This window comes from Sciurus vulgaris, assembly GCF_902686455.1.
Source record: "Sciurus vulgaris genome assembly, chromosome: 10".
Taxonomy (NCBI): domain Eukaryota; kingdom Metazoa; phylum Chordata; class Mammalia; order Rodentia; family Sciuridae; genus Sciurus; species Sciurus vulgaris.
In genome coordinates, this window is record NC_136470.1 from 5,564 (window position 1) to 18,619 (window position 13,056).

Genomic DNA, 13,056 nt, shown 5'->3' on the forward strand with positions numbered 1-13,056 from the left:
GGCATCTCTCAATCTCAGGAGTCTCCACTGAGCTTCAGCTTCCTCCTCAATTCCTTATCATCTTCTCAGGGGTTGCCCACAGGGACTCCACCCCAGCAGCTCCTTGCCTGGCCTCCAAGGTTTCCTTTGAAAGCTCCAGGGAAGCCTCCATAACACCCCGACTCAAGCATCCTGCAATCCTGCAGAATCAGCACCACATGGTTGATGCCAAGGCTGCCACCAGCCCAAGCAGCGCCCAAGACTCCTGGGACCAAGGCTGCAGCAGCCTCTGTGTGTCTGGGCAGCTTAGCATGGTGAAACAGCTTCCTAGCCCCTTTGTACAAGGAGGGTGCACAAATGGACTCTTCTTAAAGGATTTTTACCTTTTCAACCTTGAGTCTAAGATGGGTGTGGTCTTGCCAATTCCTAAGATGCCCTCAAACTATCCTTCCTATTGTCTCTGGATAAAGTAATTTAGCATCTCTTCAGTGGTTATGGTGTCTTTAACAATCAGTTTCCTTGGCCCCAGTTTTATACTTTTGTGGCCAAGCCGGAAATTGTTAAAATCTTTATGCTCCACTTTCTGATCCTGATTATTACAGTAAACTTGGCTAAAAGTGGCCAGCAATATTCATGTCATTGCCTGGATGCTGTGCTACCTTGAAATTTCTTCTGCCAGATTAATTATTCCATCACCTTTAAATCTAGTCTGACAGAATCTATCAGGAAACGGGCAAAATGTAGACAACTTCTTCGCCAGAATGTAACTTGAGTAGCCTCTAGCCCAATTTCAACAGAGTCCTCTCCCTCTGAAACCTTACAAACCCAATCTTTCCTTTCTACAGTCCTATTGCCATTCTGGACTTCTGCCCCCACAAGAATCTTCCACTAAGCTCCACCTAGAACATTCTAAACCTTTTCCAGCTTGCATCTCTAAACAGTTCAAAATCCACTGCCCCCCCGCCAATAAACAGTTCCAAAGACTTCAGAACCACAGGTTAGTCATAGCAAAAACTCCACTCTCAGTACAAATTTCTGTTTCAGTCAGCTTTTTCATCACTGTGACCAGAAGACCTGCAAGAACAATTTAGAGAGGAAAGCTTATTTTGTGTTCATGGATTCAGGGGTCTCAGTCCAAAGACAGCCAACTCAATCGCTCTTGGTCCAAAGTGTGACAGAACATCATGACCAAAAGGTGTAGAGGAGAAAAGCGATTCAGGACATGACAAACAAGAGCAGAGAGAGAGCTCCTCTCACCCAAGAAAGAATAGTAACCCCAAAGGCATGCCCCCATTTACCCACCTCTGCCAGTTACACACTACAGTTACCACCAAGTTAATCCCTGTCAGTGAATTAATGCATGGATTAGGTTAATGCTCTCACGACCCAGTCATTACACAGTGAGACACTAAGCAACTCAGTGAGACCCTGTCTCTAAATAAAATACAAAATAGGGCTAGGATGTGGCTCAGTGGTTGAGTGCCCATGAGTTCAATCCCTGGTATCCACCCCCCAAAAAAGATTATGAAAGGACATAGGGCAGCTATCATATTGGCATTGGATGATACACTATGGATATTGTTAGGTCGGAATTTGGGCAACTACAGGAGGGAGAGCGGAGCAACTGAGACAAAGGGCAGCATGCCACACGCGACCAATCAAACGGGGAAGAAAACTCCACTCACTCCACCTGACACTCAGCAGGACCCCCGCCCATTCCGGCCTATAAAGACCCTGGGCAGCCAGAGCTATGTGCGATTTTCTCCGGCTCCCTACCCTGACCTGTACCCCCGGGGGCTGGGAATTTCACCCAAGAGCCAAATTCCAAAAGCTTGCTTCGGTCACTTTCTGTCCAATTTTGTTTGGTCGCTAACCGTGCCCCCGAGCTTACAGATATCATATTAGTATTAACCATGGGGCATCTATTATATTAGTTCTAGATGCCATAGAATGGATATTTTATTAATATTAAAGGTCAAGGAGCAGCTGTCATTTCAATTGTAAATGCTATAATAAGGATGTCAGGTTGTATTAAAGCCACAGGGCAGCCATTGTACTTATTTTAGATGCTATAGTATGCTTATCATGTTAGTATAAAGACCAATGATCAGCTATTATATTACTAAGAAATGCCACAGGGCAGCTATTACATCAGGGTTTTTTTTGGTTTTTTTTTTAAGAACAATTAATTTAAAAAAAAAAAAGAGCTAAGGAATGGCATTTTCAAAGGAAAAGTTAAAAAAAAAAAAAGAACAATTAATTCTGATTTTTTTATTTTAAATTTATTCCATATTATTTATTTATTTATTTATTTAAAGACAGGGGTCTCACTATGGAGCCCATGCTGGTCTTAAGCCCGAGAGCTCAAGTGATCCTCCTGCCTCCACCTCCTAGCAGCTGGGACCACAGGTGCACAACAGGGTGCTCAGCTCCTGACTTTGAATGAGAAATGGACGGGAGAAGAAAAGAACTGGTCCTGGAGATGTGGTACCCCCAGACTCAGCAGCAAGCCAGTGTCCTCTCAGGTCACCAAAGGCCCACAGAGAGGCCGGAAACTGAACTGGAGGTTTGTGTCTGAGACCGTTACTCGTCGGCCAAATCCAGCATGTTCAATGAGAGTCAGAAGACCCCAGAACATATCCTGAATTCTCTGAGTCCTTCATGAAATTTTCAAGTCCCAAGTCTTCAGATCAAACTGTCTGGAGTTTTGTAACAATCAGGACTCTCACCGTCTGGTCAAATGAACTACAGATGCACAACCCTCTTTTGTCTTGACTCCAGTCCAGACTTGAAATGGGCTGAGTAGACAAGGTGACGTTCTGCAGAAGGCTGACAGAACCTGCGACTCCCATCTCCACTCCCTTGGAATCTTTCTTTGACCGCTGAACAGGGTATTCATACTTCCAGAGGTGAAGGCTGCCGGCGCCTCCAGCTGTCAGAAAGAGCTCTCTGTTCTGTGGCAGATGTCGGACCTGCCACACAGTAGCTTTATGAGCCTTTTCTGAGACAGGCAAAACCTTTGGTTGGATGCTGCGTTCTCATATCAAAAACATGGAATTTCCTTCCAAAGATGTGGCTACTAATTTATTCATACTTAATGTCCTTTCTGTCAAACTCCAAGCTGCATACCCCATTTTTTAGGTTTGTCTCCCACCGCAGTGACATATTTCTGAGATCAAACAGTTTGATATCCCCATTGTCATAGCTAGCACAAACAACACGTTCCTCTTGATTATAAGCATTGCCGAACGCCACAGTCCAGCAGTCCCTCTTGTTTTCTCCCTGCACAGGCTCCATATTGGCCACAGGATCGTCCTTCTGCCTTGGGTCCCACACCTTCACAGTTCTATCTCGGCTTTCAGTCACAATTTCGGGTGCTCCTTCCCCAATTCCTAGGCCACCTATACCATCTATAGTATTCACAATCTCCTTTTGGCCCTTTACAGAATATACTGGTATCTCTGGAGCTTCCAAATTCCATACATGAAGGTTTCCATCAAAATCTCCAGTAGCTAAATATCTCTGCTGTAAAGATGTTGCACCAAATGTTCCACGTTTAATGGGTTTGGCCTTTTCAATCTCTCGAAGTAGCTTCAAGTCGCCGTGCTGGATCTCGAACAGCTGAATGACGCCGGTGCCCCGTGCGAAATTGCCCATAGTCACAAATTCGGCGCTGCAGGGCACCCACTTACAGTCGAACACCGTGTAGTTGAGGCCCTTCTGGATATGGGAGATGATCTGAGGCTTCTCAAAAGCTGACATGATTTATCTAATGCCACTTCTAACAACAGCCACACCCAGACTCTGACAAAAAACTAACTTGGAAACCAGACTCCAAACATTAAAGCTACATCAGGTTTTGATGCTGTACTATGGAGGTTATATTAGTACTAAAGCCTACTGGGTAGATTTTAGATTAGTCTTAGATGCTACAATATGGATATTCCACTAATGAGTATGAATAGTGATTTTGAGGCCACAGGAAGCTATTATGTTAGCGGCCACATTAGGGAGTTGTGTTAGAGGCCACAGTGTTGACATTATATTAATATTAAATGCTATATAGCAGCTGTTGTATTAGTCCTCAAGGCCACTCTATGGATACTGTATTAGTATTGGAGACCACATGTGGACACATTAGCATCAAAGGTCGCTATGGATAATGCATTAGCATTGGAGGCTGCACATGGATAACCCATTAGCATTATCACACTACCATACCAGTATTATGCCACCACCAAGTCTGGGAAGGCAGCACGCCCTCTGGTGGCTACTGGGGCTCAGCGTAGGACACTGCAGTTCAGAGGTGCATACGAGCCCCTCCTCCTGGCATTCCTGAAAAACAGATGAAATTCAGATTATTCAAGGCCATGATTTTGGAATTCAAACTAAAATGAAACACATTACTCAATGATTTTTCAAAAGGAGTGATTGAACAGGTTTTTGGAAACTATATTGAGTGAAATGAATGTAGACCCAAACAGAAACTCCTACAAAAATTAACTCATAATAGTCCATAACTAAAATATGAGAAAAATAAAAAGTTCTAGGAGGAAACAAAAGAGAATCTATGTAATCTTGGATTTAGTAATGAGGGTGTACGTGTGTGTGTTCTAGTACTGGGGATTGAACACAGGGCCTCACACATGCTGGAAACACTCCCTAATACCGCACTACTTTCCCAGCCCTTGGTGATGAGTTTTAACTTACAATACCAAAAGCCAATTGACTGAAAAAAAATTATAACCTGGACTTTACAAAATTAAATTTTTATCAAGTATGGTGTTGTATGCCTAAAATCCCAATTACTCAAAAGGTGAGGGCAGGAGAATTGCAAACTTGAGGCCAGTCTGGGAAATTGAAAAAGGGATGGGATGTTGCTCACTGGTAGAGTGCTTGCCTGGTTTGTGTAAGCCCTGGGTTTAATCCACAGCACTACACACAAAAATTAAATTTTCTACTCTGTGAAAGAGATTACAAAAAGACAAGCCACAGACTGGGATAAATTATTTACACACCCATTTCTGAAAAGAAATTTTTATTCAAAATAAACAAAGAATTCTTAAAACCAACAACTGAAAACACGATTAAGATGAGTAAATATCTGAACAGACACATGACCAAAGAAAATACAAAGATGGCAAATAGTTACACAAAATGATGCTCAGCATCGCATATCATCAGGGAACCACAAATAAAACAGTACTGAGGTAGCATGGCACAGCTTAGGACTGCTGGACTCTAAGAAGCGGCCGTGCACCAACAGCTGCAGGATGCTGGAACTGGCACTCTCAGGCATTGCCAGGGGGAACACGTGGCAGAGCCACTTTGAAGGACAGTGTGTCAGTTCTTCCCAAAGCAAAACAAGTCTAACCTAGGACCCGACAGTGTGCCTATAAATTACCTGCATTTGGACAAGTGATTTGATGAAGCATGTCAAAACAAAACCAGCACGTGGTTATGCAGAGCAGCTCTGCTGACGCTGATCAGATAGAATGTCCTTGCACAGCTGAACGCACGACCAACACAGAACAGAAAGCAAGGAACCACCAAAGTACTCAAAGACACAGGGGCCTTCTACCTGGTGTGCTGCCAAGTGAAATGAGCCAGGCTGAAGAGGCTGCACGCTGTATGACCCACCTTTTATGACATTCTAGAAAAGACAAAATTAAAGTCAAATGAGGAGATGTGCAGGATAAGGCCCAGGAGTGTCTCCAGTGGAGGAGACCGTCCACGTGGAGCTGGGGAGCACCACCCTCGCTATGCATGGGTATGTTCAGCAACTCAGAAACTCCCTGACCCTTCTCTAAGAGACTTCTGTGGAGACTTAATTATGTAGGTATGATGGAATATTAACTCAATCTCAAGCTCTTTTCCCAGGAGGATGGGGTGTGAGACTGAAAGTTCCAAGCTTTTAGTCATTGCTTCGTCTTTTTTGTGACCAACCTCCATCCTGAAGTGGCCCTAGAGTCCACCAAGGGTCCTTATTAGAGCAAAAGACCCTCCTACCACACAGGAGGTTAAGCAGGATTTAGGAACTCTGTGTAAGGAACCAAGGTCAAAGAACCAATGTTAGAACCAAAGATATTCCTAACACCCCTATCACTCAGAAATATGAGGACTTGGGGAACTCTGCACCAGGAAATGGGGGCAGAGGCCAAATGTATGTTTCTTATGTCACAACCTGTAACTGGAACAATGATTAATTCATTGCTCATAACAGAACAGTTGAGTAATTACCTGGCAGTAACTAGGAGTTAGATTTCCCAATGATAGGGCGAGAAGTCACAGATAAGCGAGGTGAAGGCAGGGTGATCGTGTCATAATGGCTCAGAATCCACTGACTGCAGATCAGTATAAACTCACATTTAGTTGATACATACACAGATGTTTCCACACAAACACAGTTACAATGGGGGGGGGGTTGTAGATTAGAACACACACATACAATTCTTTGCGTTATCAGTTGTGAGGGTCAAGATGTAATGGCACCTTCCGCTGCCAGATGAAAGATTTTGATATCACTGCTCTGATCAAAGGAGCCAAAGCTCTCGGTAGAAGTGGCTGATACTATGACTGAGACAGGAAATATATGAGTCAGGGTAATCTTCAAGGATCAGAAGGAAAGAACTTTGATACAAAAACAGAAAATATGTTAAAGGACATTAGGAGATAATGGGAAAAGCTCCCAAAAGCTAAAGCAGGAATGAATTGATTAAAAAAAACTTAAGGTAACTATCCAGACCACACTGCTGTAAATAATGAATGAATAGACAAACAAACCTCTTGTTTGTTGACTAGAAACCTCTTGTGCAGAATTCCAGATAATTGAGGCAGATACTTGTCCATCAAGGAGGTGGAGGTAGCTCCTTGCTCCTTAATTGTAGGCTCTGCTTGTGACCTCCTCCAGAAGACCACAGTGTGGACAAGCAGAGAACAGTAAATTCACAGTGAGAAACCTGAAAGACCCTCCCTCAGCCAGGTGAGCACTCTGACATTCGCCTTCAGAGCTGAGATGACAGAGCAGCTCTCCACTTCTGTGACCTGCCTCCCCTGGACCCATAGCACAAGGTTAACTGTGAAAAAAAGACCCAATGGGGAACAACCTAAAGATAGCTGGCAGGTCTTCCTCAGCAACATCGAGGGCATTGGAGCAAGAAAGATGAGAGAAACGTCACCCCAAGAGGAGTCTATAGAGGCATGACGGCTGGATGTCGTGTGGAATTCTGGATGAGGTCCTGGATGGGGTCCTGAAACAGGAAGAGTCAGACTGAGAATCCAAAGGAGATACAGCTTCAGCTAGTCATGGCATACCAGTATTTTTTCTTTGTGACAGATGGTCTAAAATATGAACACATCCGAGACAGCGCACATAAGTCATAACAAGAGTAAAAATCAAGTTAAGGCTACCTGGAAAATCTCTGCACTTCCTTTGCAATTTCTGTATAAAGATAAAAACTACTTTAAAATAAATCCTTAAGACATGATTATATTTTTTCAAACACCTGCTTGCTGTTTGTTGATTGCTGTTAACTGACACTCTTAGCTATTTCTGTATTTTATTATGAACACAAAAATTTATTATAAAAAAATTAAATAATTCAATATAATATATAACTCAAAATAAGTGCCTCTTTTACAGGTTTTTATGTAGAAGTAATAACATATGTAAACTTACTATATTTTTATGCTGTCACTAGGTCCTTGGTGTGCTTTCTAAAAACTTGGCAACTTTAGAGAAAAAAATAACATTTTAGAGACTATCTCAATTCATGGCTGAACTTTCACAGAAGAGTGACTTTGTTAAAACAATATGTGTGTGTGTGTGTGTGTATGTGTGTGTGTGTGTGTATTCCAATAGTAAGTTGACTCACTGACTGGATCACTTATCCCAAAGAACCATTGTCCTTATTTTGTTTCTAAGCATACCCTTTAGCAATAAAGAATTAAATATTTGCCACTGAGACAAATAGTCAAAGAAATGAGAAAGCTAAGCAGGGTTGGCAATCACAGTGAGTGATGCCTTCTGAGCAGCTTTTAAAAGGACACCAATGTCCACCTCCTCCGTGACGCTCTGCAGGAAGTGGAGAGACCAGAAGCACAAGCCGCAGCACCACCGTGGGTGACCCTAGGCTGCTGTGTTATGGGCAGTGCTTCACCTTTTAGAAATCACACCACGTTATTGGATGCCCAGACTCTTGAATGGTCCCAAACTCAGTGAACTCCGAAGTGATTTTATCATCATGCTAGCTGGACTTGAAGCTAATAATAACTAAAGATCTATGGGTCTGGGGATGCAGCTCAGTGGAAGAGTGCTTGCCCAGCATGCAGGAGGCCCTGGGTTCAACCCAGCACCACAAAAGAAAAAAAAAAACAGAATTTATGTCTTATTTGTATAACCAAATAGAAAGTGAGCAATTCTACTCCTAAGAAAACAGCTAGAGCTGGAACACAGTCGAGACTATCGGAATAAAAGTGTATGACTAGACTCTCAAGAACAGTGTCACATAAAGCATGTTCACATGTAGCACACTATCGAAAAAACAAAAAAGCTTCATTGACTCTTAAGAAGTAGGAAAATGGACACAGGCTACTTTAGGAAATCGTCACACATCAAAGACATCTGACATCGACATCCAAACCCTCCAGGACAACCCCAGGACTTTGACACATACCTGTCATCCTAGCCACTTGGGAGGCTTAGGCAGGAGCATCACATACTTGAGGTCCACCTGGGAAATTTAGCAAGACCCTGTCTCAAAATGAAATTGGTAGAGGGCTGGGGTATAGGTAGCTCAGTGCTTGCCTAGCATATGTGAGGCCGTGGATTCAATTCCCTCTGCCAAAAAATCCTCCAGGCCAGACGTCTGAGCACAGACAACCACAGCAGGTGTAGAACAGGGAGGAAGCCATCATGTCAGCCTCCCAAAAATGATTGGACTAAACCTGCACTTTGTTTTTTTAATATTTTTAGGTTTAGATGGACAAAATACCTTTATTTATTCATTTATTTATTTTAATATGGTGCTGGGGATCAAACCCAGCGTCTCATGCACACAAGGCAAGTACTCCACTGCTGAGCCCCAGCCCAGCCCTAACCTGCATCTTGTTCAGTTCTCACGACCATCATGTCTGGCCTCTGCTTCTGCTAATTCAAATGTGACGGCCCTTTAAAAGTGTACGTAGCCAACAGACATGAGAGAGGTATACTCAGCTCTGCTCTTAAAGTCACCTTATAAGCACACAGGGGCACCAACATTAGGATGAAATGTATTAATGGTACTTACCACATGAAATTCCTTAAGCACTAATACATATATAATCTTAAAAGAAGAAATTCAAATTTATGAAATCAAAAGCACAATGGTACATGTTTTTAAACATTTTTTTAGTTGTAGATGAACACAATACCTTTATTTTATTTGTTTGTGTGTGGTACTGAGGTTCAAGCCCAGTGCCTTACAGGTGCTTTACCACTGAGCCACAACCCAGCCCACAATCGTATACTTTTAAAACACTTCATAGAGTTCTCCAATAATAATTCCTGACAATATATAAAGCATCATACTCATTAGAAGGCCCATACCATTGTTTTCAAGGAATAAGAGAAACTAACTTTCTGATGAATGTACAAATTTAATAAAACGTGGAATACTGAATTCGAAAAGTAAAAAAGAAAATGTCTGTTTTAAAAAGTTTATTTTTAGTAAATGTCTTTAATTACCAAAAGCAGCTACTGAGTTGTTCTTTACATATTGTAATGATCTGAGAGCTGGAAATTTTATCTATAGTTGTTGTAAGTATCATGCATATCAATAGTTGGCATTGAAAATACCACCATCTTGGGCTGAGGAGTAGCTCAGTTGGTAGAGTGCCTGCCTTGCAAGCCCAAGGCCCTGGGTTCAATCCCCAGCACCGCAAAAAAAATAAAAAATAAAAAAAGAGAAAAGAAAATACCACCATCTTGCTTTATTCTTTTAAAACTGATTTGAAATTTCTGCTTGAAATAATTTCATCCAAATTTAGAAGTGGTATTTGGGTGTATGTGTGTATGTGCAAATACATGATTTTTTAAAACAGTAGACACTTTTGGATACCTCTGATGCATGAGTCCTGTCAAAGACACGTTGCGTGTGTGTGTGTGTGTGTGTGTGTGTGTGTGTGTGTGTGTGTGTGTGGTGTGCTGGAATCCAACCCAGGGCCTCTCACATGCTAAGCAAGTGTTCTGCACCATGTTGAACACCCAGACCCCAAAGCGGAAATTAATCAAAATCATTTCAGATCATCACAAAAATTTTCAAACAAGACAATTCTCTCAAAGACGAAGTAAGCTAAAAGTATATTCTTTCAATATTGCTGATGAAAACTAGCAGAAGTTGACAGGATTAAGAATTCTGTAGAAAAGAGAAAAGGAGAAATTAAAAGTTGAATAGGAGAAACCTACAGCACAGAACTAACTGGAAACCTAGAGGATGTGGGGCTATGCAACATGGCTCTACAATAAGGAAACTCTAATTGACCACATAGCATAGGAAAGTTGGACGGGTGCTGAGCTCCCACTGAAAAGACCCAGAATCATGGGGCTCATAGCCGAGTGTCACTAACACATTCTGATTTTATTTCAAATGTCCACGATCTAGAGAATAGAAAAGAGAAAGAGATGACTTTACTAAATTCACTTACGGTATGTCACAGCCTGATATGGTCAGAGTATTCCATCCAATGCAGAACGTCAATGTTCATGCAGCAGACCCCACTCTGTGCACCATTAAAACATGCTGCCAGTTAGTGCACTGAGCTTGGGCCAGAGCAGCTGCTCAACCTAGCCCAGCAGGAGAAGAATCTGGAGGAGGGGCAGGTGCAGGAGGATGAGTGGGGTGAAAGGGGTGGGGTCAGGATGTGGGGCAGGTGGTGAGGAGCAGTGATCTTAGTGGTCACTAGCTCAGACCCCTAAATCTCCAGTCTTCTATCCCCACATCCCACCCCCAGGAAGCTGAGGCTGAAATAGCAAAGATAGACAGCCTGCCTGACCCGCCACCTGCCATTGCACTAAGCACAGGAGCCACCCTGAATCCAGGGGCAATAGTCCCTGGGTCACCTGCCACCACTGCCTGCCCTGTACCAGCTGCCTTAAAGTGCTGCGGTTTTAGTCAGCTTTTTCCATACTGTTACTAAAGGACCTGACCAGAAAACTATAGAGGAGGAAAAGTTTGAGGGCTCACAGTTTCAGAGGTCTTAGTCCATAGAAGGCCATCTCCATTTCTCGGGGCTAGAGGTGAGGCTGGGATCATGGCAGAGGAAACCAGCTCACATCATGATCAGAATGAGAGAGAGAATCACTGGCCAGATACAAAATATATACCCCTCAGCCACACCCCAGTGACCACTTCCTTCCGCCACACCCCACCTGCATCCAGTCACCCCTCTGCAAATCCCATCAGGAATTAACGCACTCATTAGATTAAAGCTATAACCCAATCTCTTCTTCCCAAAACCTTCTTGCATTGTCTCACATGTGAATTTTGAGGGACACCTCACATCCAAACCATAAAAACAGCAGAACTTTCATTACATAATGCCTGTTCATCCAGAAGGCTCTGAAGAATTTCCCTGGGGCTGCGCTGTGGAGGAGAAGTTTGGTGTCCTACAGACACACCCAGGAGGGTCCCCAGGCCAGGTGTCTCCCTCAGGCTGCTCTGAGGAGGAGGAGCTTGGTGTCCTAAAGACACACCCAGGAGGGTCCCCAGGCCAGGTGTCTCCCTCAGGCTGCTCTGACGAGGAGGAGCACTGGTGTCCTACAGACACACCAAGAAGGGTCCCAAGGCCAGGTGTCTCCCTCAGGCTGCTCTGAGGAGGGAGCTTGGTGTCCTACACACACACCCAGGAGAGTCCCCAGGCCAGGTGTCTCCCTCAGGCTGCTCTGAGGAGGAGGAGCTTGATGTCCTACAGACACACCCAGGAGGGTCCCCAGGCCAGGTGTCTCCCTCAGGCTGCTCTCAGGAGGAGGAGCTTGGTGTCCTACAGACACACCCAGGAGGGTCCCCAGGCCAGGTCTCCCTCAGGCTGCTCTGAGGAGGAGCTTGGTGTCCTACAGACACACCGAGGAGGGTCCCCAGGCCAGGTGTCTCCCTCAGGCTGCTCTGAGGAGGGAGCTCTGGTGTCCTACAGACACACCCAGGAGGGTCCCCAGGCCAGGTGTCTCCCTCAGGCTGCTCTGAGGAGGGAGCTCTGGTGTCCTACAGACACACGCAGGGGGGTCCCCAGGCCAGGTGTCACCCTCAGGCTGCTCTGAGGAGGGAGGAGCTCTGGTGTCCTACACACACACCCAGGAGGGTCCCCAGGCCAGGTGTCTCCCTCAGGCTGCTCTGAGGAGGAAGAGCTTGGTGTCCTACAGACACACCCAGGCGGGTCCCCAGGCCAGGTATCTCCCTCAGGCTGCTCTGAGGAGGAGGAGCTTGGTGTCCTACAGACACACCCAGGAGGGTCCACAGGCCACGTGTCTCCCTCAGGCTGCTGTGAGAAGGAGGAGTTTGGTGTCCTACAGACACACCCAGGAGGGTCCCCAGGCCAGGTGTCTCCCTCAGGCTGCTCTGAGGAGGAGCTTGGTATCCTACAGACATACCCAGGAGGGTGCCCAGGCCAGGTGTCTCCCTCAGGCTGCTCTGAAGAGGAGAAGTTCTGGTGTCCTACAGACACACCCAGGAGGGTCCCCAGGCCCAGTGTCACCGTCAGACTGCTCTGAGGAGGAGCTTGGTGTCCTACAGACACACCCAGGAGGGTCCCCAGGCCAGGTGTCTCCCTCAGGCAGCTCTGAGGAGGAGCTTGGTGTAATACAGACACACCCAGGAGGGTCCCCTGGCCAGGTGTCTCCCTCAGGCTGCTCTGAGGAGGAGGAGCTTTTTGTCCTACAGACACACCCAGGAGGGTCCCCAGGCCAGGTGTCTCCTTCAGGCTGCTCTGAGGAGAAGGAGTTTGGTGTCCTACAGACACACCCAGGAGGGTCCCCAGGCCAGGTGTCTCCCTCAGGCAGCTCTGAGGAGGAGCTTGGTGTCCTACAGACACACCCAGGAGGGTCCC

The 13,056-nt window shown here is 45.1% G+C and overlaps 1 pseudogene across 1 annotated transcript; it reads right to left on the reverse strand.

Annotated features, from left to right (window-relative positions):
- Positions 1 to 2,285: 2,285 nt before the first annotated feature.
- Positions 2,286 to 3,820, reverse strand: LOC306670254 (dynein axonemal assembly factor 10-like; annotated as a pseudogene). The gene has a single exon. The product of its transcript is annotated as a dynein axonemal assembly factor 10-like (transcript).
- Positions 3,821 to 13,056: the final 9,236 nt, after the last annotated feature.